This window comes from Loxodonta africana, chromosome 19, assembly GCF_030014295.1.
Source record: "Loxodonta africana isolate mLoxAfr1 chromosome 19, mLoxAfr1.hap2, whole genome shotgun sequence".
Taxonomy (NCBI): domain Eukaryota; kingdom Metazoa; phylum Chordata; class Mammalia; order Proboscidea; family Elephantidae; genus Loxodonta; species Loxodonta africana.
Genome location: NC_087360.1, coordinates 15,711,473 through 15,734,988, shown reverse-complemented (window position 1 = coordinate 15,734,988; position 23,516 = coordinate 15,711,473). Strand labels below are relative to the sequence as shown.

At 37.0% G+C, this 23,516-nt stretch overlaps 1 protein-coding gene across 2 annotated transcripts in view; it reads left to right on the top strand.

Annotated features, from left to right (window-relative positions):
- The window catches only part of TAOK3 (TAO kinase 3), a 178,075-nt gene that overhangs the window by 63,550 nt on the left and 91,009 nt on the right, over positions 1 to 23,516 (top strand). For both annotated transcript variants that reach the window (XM_064272269.1, XM_064272270.1), the window contains exon 2: positions 21,794 to 21,892. The gene's annotated coding sequence lies outside the window, so the exon portion shown is untranslated. The remainder of the gene's footprint in view (positions 1 to 21,793; positions 21,893 to 23,516) is intronic.

Sequence of the window (23,516 nt, the reverse complement as noted above, 5' to 3'; positions counted from 1 at the left end):
CCACCTCTTTGCTGCTTTAATCAAGCCTTCCTTGATGGTGACATTTGCAGCTGCATGTGGCACTAGACTGAAAAACCAAAAAAACCCAAACTCGTTGCCACCGACTTGATTCCAACTCATACTGACCCTATATGACTGAAGGGTTTCCAAGGAGTGGCTGGTGGATTCGAACTGCCAATCTTTTAATTAGCAGCCTGAGTTCCTAACAACTGTGCCACCAGGGTTGCAACATTTATCAAGCACCAAGGAAACCCAGGCAGGTGAATGTGAGTTTGAGCACAGAGGTTGCAAAACGTAGGACTGACTAAAACATCAATACTTGAAGGAGAACTATGTTTATCATTTCTCACTGTACAGATGAAGGTATAAAAATGGGAGGGAGGGTCCTAAGAGAGGATAAAGATGAGCAGTGAACGAGGAAATAATTAAACGATGGACACATACAATGTCTGAGGAACAGAAAGAACAATAGCAGAATTCAGGACAAAAAGAACACTTTGCAAAATACCTTTTTAATATACTAAAGATTTTTCAGTGTGTGTGTGTTTAATGTGGTGAAATTATGTTGAAACCTTGCTCTGGGTTCCTTTTTCTTTTAGGCTTGTGACCTTTCTTCACTATGCTAATCCCAGCCTCTTTGGTATCGTCCACCAACGCCAACACACAAAAACACAGAGTCTCTCAGAATTCTCTCTTTTGTCACTTGATATGCAGCTCACAGTTACTCTCTCAGCCTTTTGGAAGTTACCACTAAGGGGAGATGCAAATTCAGTGCTGCGCCTGCCAAGGTACAGAGCAGAAAAGAGACTTTCTTTTACGCCTTCCATCTTTGAGGCTTTTGGTCCTGTTCTTTCAAACTTTTTGCTGAATAGTAAATGGGGAGATTGTTGTTGTTCAGATGAACATGAGTGCATTTGCGTTACTGGGCTTGCTGTTCCTAGTTCTAAAGAGACTCTTGACATCATTTCCTTATCAGCAAAGGAATCGCCTTGATTTCCCTTGATGAGCTATCTCAGCTGATACTGTAGACCTAGCACAGAAGCAACTCACACCCTCTGAGAAATAGCTCTTGCCCAGTAATCCTACTTGATGTGTTTGTACTCGATGTTAGTTACAGGCTTAAGGGGATGGATAGAGAAGAAAGCAAAAAATGCTCACACTCTCAAATTGGGCTCTATCAGAGCAGGTTGACTCCCTCAAAAGAGATTTGCAGGAATAAATTTTAATCATAACTGTGGTTTTTTTTTTTTTCCTGGTGGTCAGCCATAAAGATAAACAAAGTTTTTTTTTAATAATAACATTTGGTAATTTAAGCTGAAACAAATAGAACCCTTAATAATATCTCACAAAAGGGTAAGAAACCTTGAGTGCTGTAAACAACAACAAGAACAAATCATTGCCATCCAGTTGATTCCGAACTCATAGTGACCCTGTAGGACAGAGTAGAACTGTCCCATAGGGTTTGCAAGGAGCAACTGGTGTGTTCAAACTGCCAACCTTTTGGTTAGCAGCCCAGCTCTTAAGCAGTGCACCACCAGGGCTAGGTATCATTTATTTGCTTGGATGGCTTATCTCTCTTTCTAGATTATAAACACTTTAAGGATAAAATACTACTGTATTATTAACATACATCTGGAAATTATATTCCATCCCTTTTACACTTTCTGTTGAGTCAGAATTGACTCAATGGCAGTGGGTTTTTATATACCATATAGGAGATATCCTAAGTCAATTGTTTTTATTTTATTTTTTTTTTATCGTGCTTTAAGTGAAAGTTTACAAATCCAGTCAGTCTCTCATATAAAACCTTATATATAAAAAAAAAAAAGTTGCTCTCCCCCTAATGAGACAGCACATTCCTTCTCTCTACCCTGTGTTTCCCTGTCCATTCAGCCAGCTTCTGTCCCCCTCAGCCTTCACATCTCCCCTCCCAGACGGGAGCTGTACACATAGTCTCATTATCTGCTTGATCCAAGAAGCCCACTCCTCACCAGTATCATTTCCTGTCTTATACTCCAGTCCAATTCCTGTCTGAAGAGTTGGCTTCAGGAATAGTTCCTGTCTTGGGCTAACAGAAGGTCTGGGGACCATGACCTCCGGGGTTCCTCTAGTCTCAGACCATTAAGTCTGGTCTTTTTACGAGAATTGGGGTCTGCATCCCACTGCTCTCCTGCTCCTTCAGGGATTCTCTGTTGTGCTCCCTGTCATGACAGTCATTGGTTGTAGCCAGGCACCATCTAGTTCTTCTGGTCTCAGTCTGATGTAGTCTCTGATTTATGTGGCCCATTCTGACTGTTGGGCTCATACTTTCCTTGTGTCTTTGGTGTTCTTCATTCTCCTTTTCTCCATGTGGGTTGAGACCAATTGTTACATCTTAGATGGCCGCTTGCTAGCATTTAAGACCACCCAGATGCTACTCTCCAAAATGGGATGAAGAATGTTTTCTTAATAGTTTTTATTATACCAGTTGACTTAGATGTCTCCTGAAACCATGGTCCCCAAACTCCTGCCCCTGCTACACTGGCCTTCGAAGCATTTGGTTTATTCAGGAAACTTCTTTGCTTTTGATTTAGTCCAGTTGTGCTGACCTCTCCTGTACTGTGTATTGTCCTTCCCTTCACCTAAATTAGTTCTTGTGTACTATCTAATTAGTGAATCACCTTCTCTGTCCCTCCCTCCCGCCTCTCGTAACCATCAAAAAAAATTTTCTTCTCTGTTTAAACTATTTCTTGAGTTCTTATAATAGTGGTCTCATACAATATTTGTCCTTTTGCAACTGACTAATTTCACTCAGCACAATGCCTTCCAGATTCCCCCATGTTATGAAATGTTTCACAGATTTATTGTTGTTCTTTATGGATGCATAGTATTCCATTGTGTGAATGTACCATAATTTATCCATTCATCTGTTGATGGGCACCTTGGTTGCTTCCATCTTTTTGCTATTGTAAACCATGCTGCAGTGAACATGGGTATGGGTATATCTGTTCGTGTGACAGCTCTTACTTCTCTAGGATGTATTCCAAGGAGTGGGATTGCTGGGTCATATGGTAGTTCTATTTCTAGCATTTTAAGGAAGAGCAAAATTGATTTCCAAATTGGGTATAACATTTTACATTCCCACCAGCAGTGTATAAGTGTTCCAGTCTCTCCACAAACTCTCCAACATTGATTATTTTGTATGTTTTGGATTAATGCCAGCCTTGCTGGAGTGAGATGGAATCTCATTGTAGTTTTGATTTGCATTTCTCTAATGGCTAATGATCGTGAGCATTTCCTCATATATCTGTTAGCTACCTGAATGTCTTCTTTAGTGAAGTGCCTGTTCATATCCTTTGCCCATTTTTTAACTGAGTTATTTGTCTTTTTGTAGTTGAGTGTTTGCAGTATCCTGTAGATTTTAGAGATCAGATGCTGATCTGAAATGTCGTAGCTAAAAACTTTTTCCCAGTCTGTAAGTAATCTTTTTACTCTTTTGATGCAGTCTTGGATGAGCATAGGTGTTTGATTTTTAGGAGCTCCCACTTATCTAGTTTCTCTTTTGCATTGTTAGTAATGTTTGTATACTGGTTGTCATGTATTAAGGCTTCTAGCATTGTCTCTATTTTTTCTTCCATGATCTTTATCATTTTAGATTTTCTATTTAGGTCTTTGATCTATTTTGAATTAGTTTTTGCGCATGGTGTCAGGAATGGGTCTTGTTTCATTTTTTGCGGATGAATATTAAGTTATGCCAGCACCAATTGTTAAACAGACTGCCTTTTCCCCATTTAACTGACTTTGGGCCTTTAAGACTTTGTTTTTTAACAGCAATATAATATTTGTTTTCTGTGTTGACTTGTATACTATTCGGGATATAGACTGATAACGCTTTTGAAAAAGACAGTTCCTCTAGTTCACGTGGTGCAGTTGTTGAAGCAGTGTTAAGGCAACTTTCAATGGGAGTAAGCTGCTGTAACATGTATTCTGTTAGCTTGTATGGATGCTTGCTATATCTGCCAGTGGCAAAGCAAAATTACAAGTGACTAAGAATGCTGAGTTGTCCTTTCAATCTTAAAAATTAGGCAAGAGTTTCAAGTGTTAAAGGCTAGCTTTCTAGAGGATAAAAACATCCCTGAACGTCACAGTACAGGATTACCTCAGAAGATTTTAGAACACTTAGACTTTCCTTGAATTGGCACACTATTTTTCACTGAACAGAAGTGATGGCATTGCCTTTTTTTAAAGCACAAAGTAAAAAGAAAGTTTTAGAATAGAGGGGCTTGACCTTCTGATTTGGCCTTGAGTAAAGCAAATCAAAATGATTCAGTGGTTAATATTCAGAAATCTTTAGGCTAGATGGAATTTTTTTGTATGTTACCAAGTCTTAGTTTCTGCAATCTTCTGTAAGTGATTTAAGCGAGAACTAGACCATAATGGTTAAGAGGCTGGTCTTTGGAATTAAACAACCTAGATTGGAATCCCGTATGCTTACCAGTTGCTGCCGAGTAAATTCCAACTCATGGTGACCCCATGAGTGTCAGAGTAGAACTTCGCTCCACAAGGTTTTCAGTGGCTGATTTTTTAGGAAGTAAATCACCAGGCCTTTCTTTTGAGGCACCTCTGGGTGGACTTGAACTTCCAACCTTTTTTTAGCAACTGAGTGCATTAACTGCCAGTATCACCCAATTTTTATCTTTAAAAGGAGATCAATAATAGTAACTCTTCCATAGTGTTGTGTAGGATTAAATAAGGTAGAGTACAGTGCCTGGCACACAGTGACCATTGAATAAATATTAGTGGTGGTGATGGTGATATCGATTGCCCTACTGAAGAAAGAAACTATTGCTTACTTCTTTCTATCTCCAGTGACTCTAATACAGTGAACGCTTGTTGACTTTCTGTTTTCTATTATATTTGTTCCAAGATTAGTTCATTTACCAAAGGCAACACTGATGAAGATCCCAAAAAAACTAAGAAAAAACTGAATGAATTTCTATAAAGCAATGTAAGTGGTATTTTGGACTCACCGACCGAAGACAGGCCTAAGTAATGGATTCTAAACTACTTTATGCAAGTATATAATATTATGACTGTTCACACAAAGAAAATATTATTTGGCATATTTAAATTTTTCTCTAATATGTAATATACCTTTAATTTCACTTTTTAAAAACAATACATCTAGACTCAGACTCCAGAGGGGTTTCTAAATGTTTAAATGGGATAGTTTCAAATGCCAGTTCTTTAAGACATCCACTGAAATAAGTTCTTGGGCAAATAAGTTGAGAGTACTGATAATTCTGAAGTTATTGACATTTAAAGTAAATCAGTCTGTGAAAATAGTTATTCACAAAGCACATGAAGGGATAGTGGTTACTTGCTTAAAAAATATTTACTATAATATTCCTTAAAATAGTAATTTTGCTATTATGATATTTTGATATATGAGTTAATGTAATTCAACACTTTTTTTTTTTTTTTTAAACACATGCAGTGTACCAGTCACTTTGTTAGGCACTGGATATATAAATATGATTCCCGCCCTCTAGCAGGTAGTTTATGGTCTAATGGGAGGACATTATCTAATGTCTTCAGTCTTACGTGGTAATTACTATATATTTAAGAGACGTGTACAGCACACTTCTGCGAGAACTTTATAAAACAAAGTACCCACCCGAGCTTGGCTAGGGTCAGAAAAGTCTTGCTGAAGTGGTACTGCCCAAGGAGATTCTAGTCATTGTTGTTGTTAGGTGCAGCTGAGTCAGTTCCAACTCATGGTCACCCTTTGTACAACAGAACGAAACACTACCTGGTCCTGCGCCATTCTCACAATTGTCGTTATGCTTGAGCCCATTGTTGCAACAACTGTCAATCCATCTCGTAAAGGGTCTTCCCCTTTTTCACTGACCCTCTACTTTACCAAGCATGATGTCCTTCTCCAGGGACTGATCCCTCCTGATAGCATGTCCAAAGAGCTTCTGGAACAGATTCTAATTAGCCAGAAAGAGGAGAAGAAAATGTTGCCAACAGGTGTTCTTCGATATGCTGGGGAAGTAGTTTGAGATAGGGCGTTGAGTGTGAGGCCCAGGAGTCACTAAGGACAAGGCTCAAGAGCAGACAAGGACTGGATCACAGAGGAATTCATATGCCATCTACAAGGAGTTTGGATTTTATGTCCTGCACATGATGGAGATTTAAAAAAAAAAAAAAAATGGGGGCGGGGGGGAGATTAAAGGGCTGTAAATTAGAGCGTGGCATGGTTAGATTTTACTCTCAGGTTGATAATGCTGGCAGTCGTATAGTGCACAGATTCCATTCATAAACAGCTTTAAAGATTATTTAAAATCAGGTGGTATATAGAAGGCTGAAGGGGTTTATTCAATTTCTAAATGTGAAGTAAATCACTCAAGGATAAAGAAACTGCTTTAAATACTCAAATAGGAAGTAGTTGTAATTACTTACATCTTGTAAAACTTAGATACATTTTAGGTTCATATTCAGAGACAGTATCACTAATGGCCAAATAAATTTAAAGAGTCTTTGGAAACAGATTTAGGTCAAGATTTTGTACTTAACGTATGTGTACTCTAATTATCTTTTTTGTTTGTGGGGTTTTGTTCAATTTTTTTTTTTTTTTTAGTTATTGGGTGGAGACTAATGAAATAATTATGAATTTTTTTCCTATTTCAAAGAGTAATATTCTTACTCAATTCTTTGAATTATCAAGATATATTTTTGAAAGGAAAAGAACTATCAAAGGATCAGTTTTGGTAGCTACCAGAAGAATGTATTTTGACTATTGAATTATTAACCATTTGAAAATTGTCCAAATCTTAGGCCATAAGCTTCTTAGGGAGACCAAGTATACCTTTTTTCAAAAAGTAAATAGAAGCTTATGTATAGACAATCTAATTTTGGAGTTTTTGGGTCCTTAAATCTGATTATGCTTAAGGAAAACTTCTTTTCAGGGCAATAAATTAAAGACAGAAGAAAAACAGTCCAAAACAAAAGAAGAACTTGCTAATAGCTCTGACATTTTTAAAAATTGCCTGCCAGATAATCCTTCATTAGCTGTAAGAAGCTTTTATTTCAGCATGTTCCATTATCTCCAGCACCTGGCATTGTAATCCTGAAGCTGGGAGTCAAAAGTTATAAATACAGGGCTCTCACAGTGCCTTCCTATAATTGGCGATCAGTGGCAGGTAAAATTTGCAGAGGCTGAAGGTGTTTACATATTGGGTTTTTCTTTCGTTTGACTTTGGAACAATTAAAGTAAAGATTGCTGGGAATTTTAGTTATATTGAACTCAGGGCATTTTCTATGACTCTAGATAGAAGATTTTTTTAACTGAGCAACAATGCCAAAATCATAGACTTTTGGAGTTGAAATGGAATGTAGAGATTGCCTGGGCCAGCCCCACCTTTTTATAGACCAGGAAACAGGCTTACAGAAATTAAATAAATTGGTCAATGCCACAAGCCATTGAGGGGCCAGTGTAGGATTAGGACCTAGGACTTAATGTCTTCCTATTCAGAATTCTTTCCGCTATACCACAATGCTAGCCAACTGGCAAGTGTTGTTTGATCAGGAATTCAATCAAGGCTATAATGGCACAAGAGCCAGTCATTATTATTAGATGATTTGTTATTGTTGCTACTTGCCATTGAGTCGGCTCCCACTCGTAGCGACGTTATATATAACAGAATGAAATGCTGCCTGGTCCTGCACCATCTTCATGATCGTTGCTGTGTTTGAGTCCATTGTTTTGGCCACCATGTCAGTCCATCTCACTAAGGGCTTCCCTCGCCTTCACAGACACTCCACTTTACCATCCATGACGCCCTTTTCTAGTGATTGGTCTTTCCTCGTGATGTGTCCAAAGTGAGCAAGCCAAATTTTCTCCATCCTTGCTTCTTAGGAGCATTCTAATTGTATCTCTTCTAAGACTGATTTGTTTGTTCTTTTGGCAGTCCATGGTATATTCAGTATTCTTCGCCAATACTGCAATTCAAATACGTCAATTCTTCTTCTGTCTTCCTTTTTCATTGTCCAGCTTTTGTGTGCATATGAGGTGATTAAAAGAACATGGCTTGGATTAGGTGCTTCTTAGATGATTTAGAAGCAAGTTAATCTCATTGAGCACCTCTTAAATTCATTCCAAATCTTAAGTTCTGATGATAAAGAGAATGTTGAAAAATATAAAATTATAGATTAATTTAGCATTAAAAGGTCAGTCAGTACATTTTATTACTGTATTGCATATAATTTCTTCCTTTTAATGCATTTCCAAAGATAGAGATCTCCCCCCCCCCCCATTGACACGATGCTAAAGCCTGCAAAATCTAAAGAGAAATTAATCAAATTTTATTTGTGGTTGTGCTCCTTTGGCTACTTACCTCAATTTGTTGGGCTTAGGGAAGTCATTTTAACCTCTTGAAAATGTTTAAAATGAGATTAATATCTAATTATAGAAATATAATATTGTACTTAGCATTTCTGTAGCATTCACTAAGAATTCAACTTTGGAATATTCCCCAAGGTTTTGCCCTCAACCTTCTGTTTTCTCTGCATTCTTTGCCTTAGTTACCATGGATCTTTCTTGAGTTTCTTATCTACCTTATACAAATGATTCCCAGATCTGAATCTCTCTGACATTTCCCCTGAACTCCAGCCTCCGTTTCTTTCTATTTGCGCTACACCTTCTTCTCAGTTATCAACTATCTTGTTACCCAACTTTTCACATTTACAATAGTAAAAAATCTACTACCCAACTGTTCTGCGCTTTAACAACATACATCTAGCAGTAACAAATGCCAAGCTGTGAAGCTAGACTAAAGCTGGCTTTGATGATTAAGGTTATGTGTCAGCTTAGCTGGGCCATGATTCTCAGCGGTTTGACAATAATTTAATGATATAATTTGGCAGTTACATAATGATGTAGTCATCCTCCATTTTGTGATCTGATGTGGTCATCCTCCATCTTTGCATAACGCCAGTTTTGCATAAAAACCTAGTCTTTGGAACCTAACCATGTTGATAAATGAGGAAAGGGTGCATATTTCTACCTGGATACCCATCTAACACTTTAAAATCAATTTGACTAGAAGATACTCCTCATCTTTCTCCCATTAAGCTTATTCCTTCTATTAAATTCCCTATTTCTGTTCATAAAGTTAACATGCTCTCAAGATCTAGAGCCTCAGATCTAACTTTGACTTCCCTGTCTTTTTCGGGCGATACATTCAATCAATTGCTGACTCTTCACGATGCTCTTACAGTGTTATTCTTGCATCCAGAAGGCACCATACCGTGCTATCTTACCTTCTGCTTTCAATTTTATTGCCGTGATTCTAGAATAAAACTATATTTTTTTCTTCTTTGGTAGCCCTAATCTGACCCCCTGCTCCATTCTCCCTCTATTCCAACTCAACCTTTTAAAAATATTTTAACTTACTTTTTTCATTATAAAATTAATATATGTTCAATGGCAAAAATACAGAATGATAAAAAGAATATGCCTTTATTCCCAATACTCAAAGATAATCACTATTAACATTTTGGTCTCCATTCTTCTAAGTCTTTTTTTATGTATGTGTGTATATTTTTAAACAAAATGTTTCCAGTGCAGTCTGTATAATGCTGCCAGACCAACTCGAGTATTTTTCTTGAAGCCTAATTTTAATTTAAAATGCTTTCATTATCTACAGAAAAAAAGCTTAAAATCCTTTGCATGGTCTTCAATCTCCTTGACAATCAGACCCAGTGGACTTCCAGCTATATCTCCTATGAATCCCTTCCCAGACCTGTAGTACAACCATTTAAGTTATTTCCCATTCACTGATGTGCTCCAATCCTTTGTTCCACCATCTCCTATAAAAATTCTGTTCTTTATACAGAGCAATCCAAATGTGATCTCTTGCATAAAGCCTTCAATTATCTGCCCATCTCCCTCTCCATACCCCACTCCTTACAGAGTTAGAAGTTCTCTCTCCCTCGTTTGAACATCCGTAGTGATTGTAACACTCACTGGTTCTAAATAATGAGTTTCAGGTCAACATCTATCTGTATTAAACTTTATGTATTTTTCTGCACCTACCATGATGTCTTAAGCATAGCAGGTATCCAGTAAATGTTGAATGAATAGTCAAGCAGTGCTTCAGGGCCACTTACTAAACTTGTGAGAAGAGTAAGATTTGGTAGATAAAGAAGCTTAAACTGATAAAACTTACTAAGTTTAGAGGGGATTGGTTGCAGAGCCAGAATTAGAAACTAGAACTCTCTAAATTCAAGTTTGTCACTTATCCTCTGAGCTGTGCTGTGGCTCCTGATTGTTACTGAGTAGATATTTATAGTGTGGCCTGCCCATCACTTGAGTATTTTTCTTCCTTCCCTTTTTTGAGACTAGCTCAGTGATTCCCAAACTTAAGTGTGCATGAGAATCACTTGAAAAGGCTTTATAAACAAAACCATGTATACTGGAATTTTCAAGTGTAATTCGAACTGTATGCAGTTTGGGCCTTAAGTGTTGATCTCTGTACCCAACCATCTTGGGTAAGATATGAGCATTCTAGAATATTTTCAAGTGGATCCACAGACCCCTGGGAATTTAAAGACATATTCTCATAGTTCTAGAATTTATAAATGTTAGGTTTTCACTTTGATGATTATTTTAAAAAGAAAAATACATAGTGGATTGTCTGAATGACCACCTTATTACCAAACAATTCTGTGATTTCAGGGTCTGTGTTTGTTTTCTATGGTTCCAACAGCAAGGGGTACCACCATAACTGTGCCTGGCTACTAAGTGGAATTCATATATAAATATTGAGTTCTCAGATGATGTAAATCTAGGCTGTACAAATGAAATTTTCCCAGGCATTCATGTAGACAAAAGTAGTGGGAGAATTAAGCCATCACGTGGCATGGAAGCACACCAATACCAAAATCCTGAAACATGGCAGATTCATGTTTAGAGAGTTACTGTTTCAGTAAAATAATGTCATCTGTCATATTAAATCAGTGTTGTTAACTTTGATTTGGGGAGGGATTGTGAATTTGTTTTGTGTAAGTTAAAAGAGATCTATCAGTATAAAGGGTTTATTATAGTTTTATAAATGGGCACTTTCAACTCTCAGTTGCTCAGGCCACTGAAGTCATCCTTGACTCCTCTCTTTCTTTGGTATTCCAATCAGAGCAGCAAAGCTTGTTGTCTGTTCCTTCTCAGTTATTCCAGAATTGAACCATTTCTTTCTACATCCACTACCACCTCAGTCCTGGCTGCCATTATTTCTCACCTGGACCTTCACAGTGGCTTCTTTCAGGTCTCCCTGTTTTTAACTTTGCTCCCGTACAGTCTGATTTCCAGAGGAGTCAGAGTGATCCTTTTTAAATACGTAAATCAGTTCTCTCCCAAAATGCTTCAGTGGCTTCCCATCTCACTTATAATAAAATTCCAAGTCCTAATCATGTTAGGAAAACCCTGGTGGTGTAGCGGTTAAGTGCTGCAGCTGCTAACCAAAAGGTCTGCAGTTCGAATCCGCCAGGTGCTCCTTGGAAACTCTGTGGGACAGTCCTACTCTGTCCTATAGGGTCGCTATGAGTAGGAATCGACTTGGTGACAACGGGTTTGGTTTTTTTTTTTGGGTTTTAATCATGTTATATCGGGCCCTGTCTTTCCTTTACTACCACACTCTCCACTGCTCACTCTGTTTTAGCCACACTGGCCTTCTGGATTTTCTGGAATATGCCGTGCAGCCCTTCTGTTCCCTCTGCCTCGACAACTCTTCCTTGCCAGCTACCTTCAGAGCTTACTCCTTCACTTCTTCAGATCTCTGCTAGAGAGTTAACTTACCAGTGAGATGTATTCTGACCACTGACCCCATTTTATTTTATTTCTCTCATAATATTTATTAGTACATGACATATCAATATTTATTTGTCTGTCTCCACTAGAATATAAGTTCTTCAAGAGCAGGGAAGATCCAAGAATCTTGTTTAGTTTTGGACACATAGTGAGCACTTATATATTCTCTGAGTAAAAGAATATATCAAAAGAATAGAGCTATTAAAAATAATTTAAGAAAATATTAGAATCTGAGAATCTTTTCTTTTAACTTGAATAGTAATCAAGTTTGAGAACCCCTGTCTTAAAGAGTAAATTATCATTGTGTGTTGGATTTATTTAAAGTTTTCCTATGCTAACACAACATATATGATTGAGTTATAGTGCAAAATGGAGACTTTACAGGCCCAGTCAAATCTGTTAGAATGATTTGGAATATGTATGGATATATCAGCATCATTTTTGTACTGGTCTTAATTTTAAGATCCATGCAAAATTTTTTTTTAAATGGATGTATATTGATTTCCAGTTGTTAGCCTCATATCACAGTATCAGACAGAGCACAGATATTCAATGTTAAATTTAAGATATCCAAAGGATATCTTTCTCATCTGTATCCCAAACTAAACATTTTTTTTAAAGGAGGAAGAAAATAACACTCTTAAGGAAATCAAAATAATTGATATTTTTACTCTTTAGCGTACATAAAGTCTCAAAGAGTGACAAGAAGAGCCGTCTTCACATAATTTAATGTCAGTTGACTCAGGAGTAATCTAAAGGTTGTCATTATTATGCTAATCAATAAACCCCGGCCCCTTCTGCATTATTTGCTAAGTAGAAATCAAATGATCTTGAAGATCGCTCTCCAACTCTCACATGCCGTGATGTATGATCATAACGGGCTGTATGATCACAGCAACATAAAAAGCAACTGAGATCTAGTTTCATTTTCGAAGTGAAAGTGCCACAAAAGCAGTTTTCTTACCTCAGAGTATTAGCAGCAGACAGGAGCAGCAACTAATTCACACAGCTTTCTGTTTCTTCCTTTGGAAATAGTTCTCCTCCAGCTAGTTGGGAGACTGTGCGGTGACGATAGAAAAGAAACAACCAAACAGCAACAAACACTGGACGGGGAGTCAGGTGAAGTGACTCTAGTCATGACTATGTGACTTCAACATAGTTCCATGGTTACACTTCAAGTTTCATTTCTGTAAAATGGAGGCTTACCTGCTGTCTTCCCTCTGAAGCTGAGGTAATAAGTGGAATAACGTAAGTTTACAGAGGCCAATTTACTGTGAAGCTTAAGTTTCAGGGCCCCTTACTTGCACCGGCGCCTTCTAAGGCCTTGTACTTATTTTTGTGTGTGATTTTTGTTTTCTTTTTCTTGAAGAGACCCCCAAATTTGTTTATGTTGTGGTCCCCGTAAGAACTAAATCCAACACTGTATGTAAGTGTTACAAAGTTCTTGAGAGAAATAATGACACAGAAATCCAATCTTACATTAAATTAAAATTTTCTTGACTGCAAAAAAATAGCAGTTTAGAAAAGTTTTTGGTTTTTTGAAGTCTGACTTGTGCAGCATGGGTAGCGCTACTCCATTACCCAAAAGTTAAGATGTGACACTTAACTTTTCTCATATTTGGTTAAAAATAAATAAATAAAAGAAGATGGAGAAGGAGTTGAATGGGTGATCTTTAAAGTTCATTCTAGTATGAGACATTATTACTCTTAATCTCTTAATACTGAAATATTGTGAGTTTTTCAAATGAGTTGACTTCACATTTACTGTTGAATAAGTTTGATTACAACACTGAAAGACAGTTTAAGATTTTCCTTGGGTTAGCTTTCTTGAAAGTTTCTGGGAAAAGAGAAATTTGCAGAATATTTTATTTATACTTTGTACCATGTGTTCTTTATTATATTAAGTTAGAATGTCTGTGAAAAATAATTTACCGCTTACCATTGTTGGGAGATTTCCATTTCTTAGAATAAAGAGTGGATAAAATTATTTCATTGCACATCTCTTACGACATATACTCAGAGCTAGCTGGATTGTTCAGTTGGCCCAAGGGCCCAAGACCTGAATTACTACATTCTTGGCACAGTTCTAAGCTCTGACTAAAAATGTAATACCTGAGGTTGCAGGAGGTCAAGGAAGAGGGAAAATAACTTTATGCATATTATTTTGTCTTAGTCAATTCTTAAAACACTATCCTTTTGGAAGTAAAAATGCTCTTGTTCATTTTAGGGAAAGGATCAATTTTAATTTATCATTTTTAGTTGTAAGAATGGAATGAAAAAGGGAAGTTTACCCAGCAAATTACGTTCCCCTTTAACAATTTTTATACAAATTGTTTCATGCCATTGGCTATAATTTTTATTATGTGTCAGCAATCTCATTATTTTCATTCTGTTTATTCCATTTCCATTGATCTAGCTTCCCTTCCCCTCCTTGCTGTCTCATCTTTGCTTTTGGGCAACTGTTGACCATTTGGTCTCATTTAGTTAATTTTTTAAGGGAGCACATTACTCACAGGTGATTTATTTTATAAGCCAATCTATTATTTGGCTGAAAGCTGACCTGCAGAAATAGCTTCAATTGCAAGTTCAGAGGGTGTCTTATCTTAGCGTAGTAGTCTCGGGGTTTCCTGTAGTCTCTGTCTGTCGTTCCAGTAGGTCTGGCCTTTTTTAGGAACTTGAGTTTTCTTCTACATTTTTCTCCCATTCTATCCGGGACCTTCTACTGTGTCGCTCGTCAGAGGGTTGGCAGTGGTATCCAAATACCATTTAGTTCTTCTGGTCTCAAGGTTTGAAGAGGTTGTGGTTCGTGTGGGCTCTTAGTTCCATGGACTAGTTTCTTCTTTGAGCCTTTGGTTTCCTTCGTTCTCTTTTGCTCCATATGAATAGAGACTAATAGTTGTATCTTAGATGGCCACTTGCAAGCTTTTAAGACCCCAGACGCCACTTACCAGATGTGGATATAGAACATTATCTTTGTGAACTATTATGCCAGTTGACTAAGTTGTCCCCAAGACTATGGTCCCAAGCCTTTTGACTGTAAACCAATCCCATGAGTTGTATGGATATGTCTAGGAAGCTCCGTAACTGTGCCCCTTATGTGATTTGTTACATATGTGGATATGTTTGCAGCACACACAAACATGTGTATACATGTGCCTACAGATATACCTATACGTGCACGTGCATTTACTCGCATATGCCTTCCTATACATATATATGCACCCGTATCTACCTAGGTAACCACACACACATTTTTGTTTGTTTTTACTATTATTGCAAAATTGTGTATGGTATAGCATTTTCCAAAATTGTCCCTTCCTCTCGTATACTTCTTAGTGTTTTTATTTACCTTGGTCAAGTTGTGCTGACTTTACCCATATTTTGGATTGCCTTCCCCATCACCAAAAGGAACAAGTGCCTACCACCTAGAAAATGATTCCCCCTCCCTCCCCCTCCTGCTCCTGGTAACCAACAAAGAACTTTGCTTTCTGTGTGTGTATCTATTCTTGACTTTTAATAATAGTAGAACCATACAATGTTTGTATTTTTGTAATTGACTTATTTCATTCAGCATAATATACTCCAGATTAATCCATGTTATATAATGTTTCACGGACTGCTCGTTATTCTTTATAGTTGTGTAGTATTCCACTGTATGTATGTATGTACCACAGTTTGTTCATCCTTTCATCCATTGCTGGCACTTAGGTTGTGTCTGTCATTTTGCTATTGTGAATTATGCTGCAATGAAATGTACATGTGCATATGTCTATTCATGTCACTCCTCTTATTTCTCTAGGATATATACCTAGGAATGGGATTGCTGGATCATGAGGTATTCTACTTCTAGCTTTTTAAGAAAGCGTCATGCTGTTTTTCATAGTGGTTGTACCATTTTACAATCCTGTCAGCAATGTATAAGAGTTCTAGTCCCCCACAACCTCGCTAGTATTTTTGTTTTCTGTTTCCTTTTTATATTTTTATTGTGCTTTAAGTGAAAGTTTACAAATCAAGCCAGTCTCTTATATAAAACCTTATATACACCTTGCTGTATACTCCTGGAAACCCTGGTGGCGTAGTGGTTAAGTGCTACAGCTGCTAACCAAAGGGTCGGCAGTTCGAATCTGCCAGGCGCTCCTTGGAAACTCTATGGGGCAGTTCTACTCTGTCCTATAAGGTCACTATGAGTCGGAATCAAATCGACGGCACTGGGTTTGGTTTTTCAGTTTGGTATACTCCTAGTTGCTCTCCCCTTAAGGAGACAGCACATTCCTACTCTCCACCCTGTATTTCCATGTCCATTCAGCCAGCTTCTATCTCCCTCAGCCTCCACATCTCCCCTCCAGACAGGAGCTGTATACATAGTCTTGTGTGTCTACTTGAACCAAGAAGCCCACTCCTCACCAGTATGATTTTCTGTCTTATACTCCAGTCCAATCCCTGTCTGAAGAGTTGGCTTCGGGAATAGTTCCTGTCTTGGGCTAACAGAAGGTCTGGGGACCATGACCTCTCGGGTCCTTCTAGTCTCAGTGAGACCATTAAGTCTGGTCTTTTTACGAGAATTGGGGTCTGCATCCCACTGCTCTCCTGCTCCTTCAGGGATTCTCTGTTGTGCTCCCTGTCATGACAGTCATTGGTTGTAGCCAGGCACCACCTAGTTCTTCTGGTCTCAGTCTGATGTAGTCTCTGATTTATGTGGCCCATTCTGACTGTTGGGCTCATATTTTCCTTGTGTCTTTGGTGTTCTTCATTCTCCTTTGTTCCATGTGGGTTGAGACCAGTTGTTGCATCTTAGATGGCCCTTTCACTAGCGTTTAAGACCCTCCAGATGCCACTCTCCAAAATGGGTTGAAGAATGTTTTCTTAATAGTTTTTATTATGCCAATTGACCTAGATGTCCCCTTGAAACCAGGTCCCCAAACTCCTACCCCTGCTACATTGGCCTTCGAAGCATTTGGTTTATTCAGGAAACTTCTTTGCTTTTGGTTTAGTCCAGTTGTGCTGACCTTTCCTATATCGCGTGTTGTCCTTCCCTTCACCTAAATTAATTCTTGTCTACACTAATTACTGAATCCCCCTCTCTGTCCTTCCCTCCCTCCCGCCTCTCGTAACCATCAAAGAATGTTTTCTTCTCTGTTTAAACTATTTCTCGAGTTCTTATAATAGTGGTCTCATACAATATTTGTCCTTTTGCAACTGACTAATTTCGCTCAGCATGATGCCTTCTAGATTCCTCCTTGTTATGAAATGTTTCACAAATTCACTGTTGTTCTTTATGGATGCATAGTATTCCATTGTGTGAATATACCATAATTTATGTATCCATTCATCTATTGATGGGCACCTTGGTTGCTTCCATCTTTTTGCTGTTGTAAACAGTGCTGTTCATTGAACATGGGTGTGCATATATCTGTTCATGTAAAGGCTCTTACTTCTCTAGGATATATTCCAAGGAGTGGGATTGCTGGATCATATGGTAGTTCTATTTCTAGCTTTTTAAGGAAGTGCCAAATTGATTTCCAAAGTGGTTGTACCATTGTACATTCCCACTAGCAGTGTAGAAGTGTTCCAGTCTTTCCACAACCTCTCCAACGTTGATTATTTTGTGTTTTTTGGATTAATGCCAGCCTTGTTGGAGTGAGATGGAATCTCATTGTAGTTTTGATTTGCATTTCTCTAATGGCTAATGAGCATTTCCTCATGTATCTGTTAGCCACCTGAATGTCTTCTTCAGTGAAGTGCCTGTTTATATCCTTTGCCCATTTTTTAATTGGGTTATTTGGTTTTTTTTTTGTTGAGTTTTTGCAGTATCATGTAGATTTTAGAGATCAGGTGCTGATTGGAAATGTCATAGCTAAAAACTTTTTCCCAATCTGTAAGTAGTCTTTTTACTCTTTTGGTGAAGTCTTTGGATGAGCATAGGTTGTTTTCTGTTTTTTTGATCATTGCCGTTTTTGTAGGGGTGAGATGGTATCTCATTGTAGTTTTGATTTGCATCTCTGTAGTGGCTAATGATCACAAGCATTTTTTCATGTATTTCTTGACCACTTGAATGTCCTTTTTGGTGAAGTGTCTGTTCCTGTCTTTTTGTTCATTTTTTGATTGGATTGTTTGTCTTTTTATCGTTGAGTTGTTGAAGTTTTCTATATATTTCAGAGATTAGACCCTTATCAGCTATATTGTTGCCAAGGATTTTTTCCCAGTCTGTAGATTCTCTTTTTATCTCTTGGCAAAGTCTTTTGATAAGCATAAGTATTTAATTTCTAGGAGGTCTCAATTATCTGATTTATCTTCTATCATTTATGCATTTTTAGTTTTGTTTGATAGACTATTTTTGCCAAAAATTAGGTCCTCTAGTTTTGACCTTATGTTATCTTCCAAGAACTATATAGTTTTAGCTTTAACATTTAGGTCTTTGACTCATTTTGAGTTAGTTTCTGTGCATGGTGTGAGTTACAGATCCTGACTCATTTTTCTGCCTATGGATATCCAGTGTTGCCAGCACCATTTTTTAAAGAGACTGTTTCTTCCCTATTGAATGGACTTTGACCCTTTGTCGAAAATCAACTGCCCGTAGATGAATGGATTTACTTCTGGGTTCTCAATTCTATTCTGTTGGTCTCTATGTCTGTCATTGAACCAATACCAAGTTGTTTTGATTACTGTAGGTTTATAGTAAGTTTTGGGATCAGTAAGTGTGAGGCCTCCTACCGTGTTCTTCTTCAATATTGCTTTAGCTATTTGGGGCCTCCTTCCTTTCCATATAAAGCTGGAGATTTGTTTTTCCATTTTATTAAAAAATGTTGGGGTTTGTATTGGGATTGTGTTTTATCTATAGATTGCTTTTGGTAGTATTGACATTTTCACAATGTTAAGTCTTTGAATCTATGAGCACAGGATGTTTTTCCATTAATGTAGATCTCTGCTAGTTTTCTTGCAGTAGTGTTTTATAATTTTTCTTATATAAGTCTTTTTCATTCCTGGTTAGCTTTATTCCTAGGTATTTTATGCTTTCAGGGGCTATTCTAAATGGTATTGATTTCCTTTTCAGAGTCTTCCTTGTTAGTATAGAGGAACCCAAGTGATTTTTGTGTGTTGCTCTTGTACCTTGCTACTTTGCTGAAGCCTTCTATTAGTTACAATAACTTTCTTGTGGCGTCTCTGAGTTTTTTCTATGTATAGGATCATGTCATTCACGAATAAGGATAGTTTTACTTCTAGAGAAGACTTTACCAGACTTGTGTGGGATATAAAGATGTCATGGGCATATAACGATTTATCAAATCATGGATTTAGATATGTATTCTACTCTGAAGATACACCTGTCATCTGCTTAGAGAACTAATATATGTGTATTTTAAATTGTAGCAAAGGGAGAACGTGGTAGGTTTTGTAGAAGAGATAGTGTTTAACTAGACCATGAGAGTAATCGAAGTTTGGACATTCCAGGCAGAAGGAACAACATAAACAAAGACAAAAGTGTGAAAATGTAAGCATACAGTAATTCAGTTTTTCCTGATTATCAAGTTTAAGAATTTATGGTACCAGTAGTCGTTTGAGGTTGACTTTGAATGTTAGTTAGGTAAAGCTACGGTTTCTACTGTAGGCAGTGGGGAAACATTGAAGGATTTTGGTTGAACAGAGGTGTGATATTACCTAAACTGTGCTTCAAGACAATGAATCTGGTAATAGAGCTTTTAAGATGGATTCTAGAAAAGATAGACTAGAGGATGAAAGAGCAGAAGCAAGGAAGGAAGAGAGATAATGAATGCCAGCATACATGAGAAGGGAAAAACAGGTAAGAAATATTTGAAGCCAAACTGGGGGTTAATTGAATGTACGGGACAAGGGAAAAGGAAGAGTCAGAGTTAATGTGGGCTGCATGTAAGCCATTTAAGTGGAAAAGCCAAATAGATATTTGCAAATATGGGACTGGAGTTTAGAATAAAGATCAGGACTGACTAGCGACATAGTGATACTTGAAAACACTAAATGGATAGAAATTGTTGAGATAGCAGCTTGCAATCACACAGAGAACTTAGGGCAAATCCTTGGGGAACACATTCATTTAGGAATCAGAGAGAAGAACAGTAGCTATAGGAGGAATAATTTGGAAAATCAGAAAATGACAGTTTCATGGAATACAAGAGACCTTTATGAAGAAAGAAGATGAGTGATAAGATGGAATAAGAACATCCTGTGGGTTTAATGGATGGACTTCAAGAGTATAGTTTTCATCCTCAATAATGTATAGTATTCAGGCAGCAAAAAAAAAGATACAACTGAGAAGATTTAATTCCAAGAAGTTTTAGAGTTTTTTTAAAGAACACTTACAGGTTTGTGCAACCAAAGATGGAGAGAATATGCATTTTAACAAAGTTATGTAAGATAATGGATACATATTTAGAGAGAAAATAATTACTGAGCGTGCATGTCTGTAGCATGAGAAAACTGTTTTCTAGGAGTGAACATCTTCTGCATTTGAAATTAATCAGGACATGAGGATGTTAGTAAATGCCTAATTTAAAACTGCTTTCTTGGAAATTTAGCAACTAGTGATCATATAACACCATAAGGAATATTTTAGGTCACTGAAGCTACAGTGCTGCTAGAGGAGCAGGGTAGGCATGTAGACATTGGCAGTTGATTGGTTGATAGTTGGTTTAGATAAAATGTGATGCTGAATTCAGCAGGCTTTGTTGATATGTGCCCTTGAGTCAGTTCTGACTGACAGCAACCTTATAGGACAGAATAGCACTGCCCCATAGGGTTTCCAAGGAGCAGCTAGCTGGTGGATTCGAACTGCCAACCTTTTGGTTAGCAGCCAAGCTCTCAACCACTGTGCCACCAGCAGGCTTTAGCTACCAATCAATCTAAAGAGCTCCACAACCATAGAATCAGAGGGAATAATAAAAAATAATGAAAAGGATCAGTTTATAAATTGAAGTATGAGAGAACACTAGGACATCCTCAGCAGGGACAATGTGAAAATCAAAGTTAACACCTTTTTTCTAGTTGTTTTGTTCATTTTTTTCCTGGAAGGCCTTCATCCCCCAAGCCTAGTCAAGCATCTGATATGTGTACATGTTATGAGTTTTAAATTGTTACAGTCTCAAGGAAAGCACCCTTTATTTTAAAATAACAAAAGGTTGAATACAACCTTGGTTTCCAGTTACGGGGAAACAGTTGTGACTGAATTATGGCCCTTCCATAACATAGCCATTGAGCAGTCATTAAAATGATCTTTCTGAACACTTTTTGATGACATGGCAAATGCTTACAATGTAGTGTTAGGTAAAAGATGGACTACGGAATTATATGTACAATGATCTTATCTGGATAACAAAATAAATATGAGCATGAATAAATAAATATGTACACGGGAAAAATGTATGTGAAATTGTTAATGGAGTTCATCTTGGGTGGAAATATGGATTTTTGTTTGTTTTTATAATGTGATAGTATATATTTCCTACATTTTCTTCATTGGACATGTACTCCTTTAATTAGAAATAGTCATTACCCCTCAAATGCCTGAGACTCGTCATAGAAATGCCTAGAAAAGGGGAGGTAGATGAGTCAGTGTAAATCATGCCTATTGGGAAAGCAATTCAAAATATAAATTTTACTGACAGAGAGTCAGTAGCATTACCACTTGCTGTCAGATTAGGCCTGTTGACTGGTTGCCTCTGTTGAGTTTCCCTGGACTCAAACCAACCAGTGAAAGCCTCGACAGAGATTCTGAAATCCAATGACGCATTTGTTTCTCTGGTACTACTTATAAAAGAGTAGCCCATGTCTTTAGTGTGAAAATCTTATTGTACAAATGAAGATAAAAATTTAACTTTGTTACATTTCTATTTGTAAATATTTTCAAACTACCATATTAGCAATTATTACTTCTTTCATTTTGCCCCTATAAACATCCATTTTATTCTTTTTCCATAGGTGCACCAGAAATACGAAAGAGTGAAGTTGTAAAAGAGAAAAAGTTGCTGCTAAAATGAATCTGAGCAATATAGTATATTCTGTGCCATGTACAAAAAGGTATTGTTCACAATCCATGAATTAGCTTTCTCCTATAAAACAGGAACACATTTATTTTCTAGTTTTCCTATAACGGATTTTTATTATATCGGGTGGATAAGAAAATAAAAGGGAAGGTAAAAAATAGTAAAAATTGGGATAAAATATTCCTTTATAAAAATTTTGAGCTTCTAATTATTTGCTTATAGATTTTAGTTATGCTTAGTTATAGTTTACAGTTAAAAAGAATGACTTAGTTAAAAGAAATGAGCTTGCTTACAGTTTCTTGATTCCTGTTATCAAATTATTTTCTGGGAAAATTATATATTGCCATTTTATTGTACTTTATAATTTAGACTTTGAAATTACATAGACGTTTTGGCGTAACTTTTTTCTTGATTACAGAAGTGATACAGGTTTGCAGAAAATTTAGAAAATACAGAGAAGCAAAAAAAAGGAAATAAAAAAAATACCTGAAATCCCAGGACCTATTTCAGATAAAATAGAAGCCTGCAAGAAAAATCCCAGACTTGCAGATGAACGGAGCCGTGTTGCCTGTCTTCAGTGTCTGTTGCCTCCTGTGCTGTATCTTTTGCTAAAAAAAAAAAAAGATTAAAAACTGACTAGTGTAAATTCCTGGAAGAGTGTTATAGAGTCAAAGAGTATACCTATTCCGTTTTTCTGGCAGCGTATAAAAATGACCATTTCCTTATGCTCGCTCCAAAAAGTATATATCTTTTTCTTCTATTACTTTTCCAATTCAGTGGATGAAAAGAGGTATCTTATTATTTTAGTTTTTACTTCTTTAATAGCGAAGTTACATATGTTTCATATCATTGTTGGCCACTGGTATTTCTTTTTTGAGTTTCCTATTTATGTCCTTTGTCATTTGAATGTTCAGGTGGATGGATATGCATGTATGTGCCCCCTGTCTGAGTCAAGAATAACTTTAACTGGCACATATTTTGCAATAATTTTTCAATTTTATTTTCCTTTCAATTTTGTTTATTGTGTCTTTTAATTATAACATTATTGATGTATAATTAACATACAATAATCTGAACATTTTTAAAAAGCTCAGTATGCCTTAACATGTTTATATGTCTGTGAAACCATCACCATGATGAAGATAATAACCATTTTGATCACTCCTAAAAGCTTTCTCATGCGCCTTTTTAATCCCTCCATCGCACCTTTCCTCACTCTCACCCTATCCCCAGGCAGCCACTGATATGCTTTCTGTCACTTCAGATTAGTTTTTATTTTCTAGAACCTAATATAAATGAAATCATAAAGTATGTACTCTTTTGTCTGGCATCTTTCATTCGGCATAATTATTTTGAGATTCACCCATGTTGTAGCATGAAATCAGTTCATCTTATTGCTGAGTTGCATTCCACTGTATGCACATACCACGGATTGTTAATCCATTCATCTGTTGATAGACATTTGGATTGTTTCCAACTTGGGCCATTAAAAATAAAACTGCTGTGAACATTTGTGTACAGGGCTTTGTTTGGCATATACTTTCTTGTTTCTTGGGTGAATGGTTAGGAGTGGAATGGCTGAATCATATGGTAGGTGGTATATGTTTAACTTTTTAAGATACTACCAAACTTTTCCAAAGTAGTTATACCATTTACAT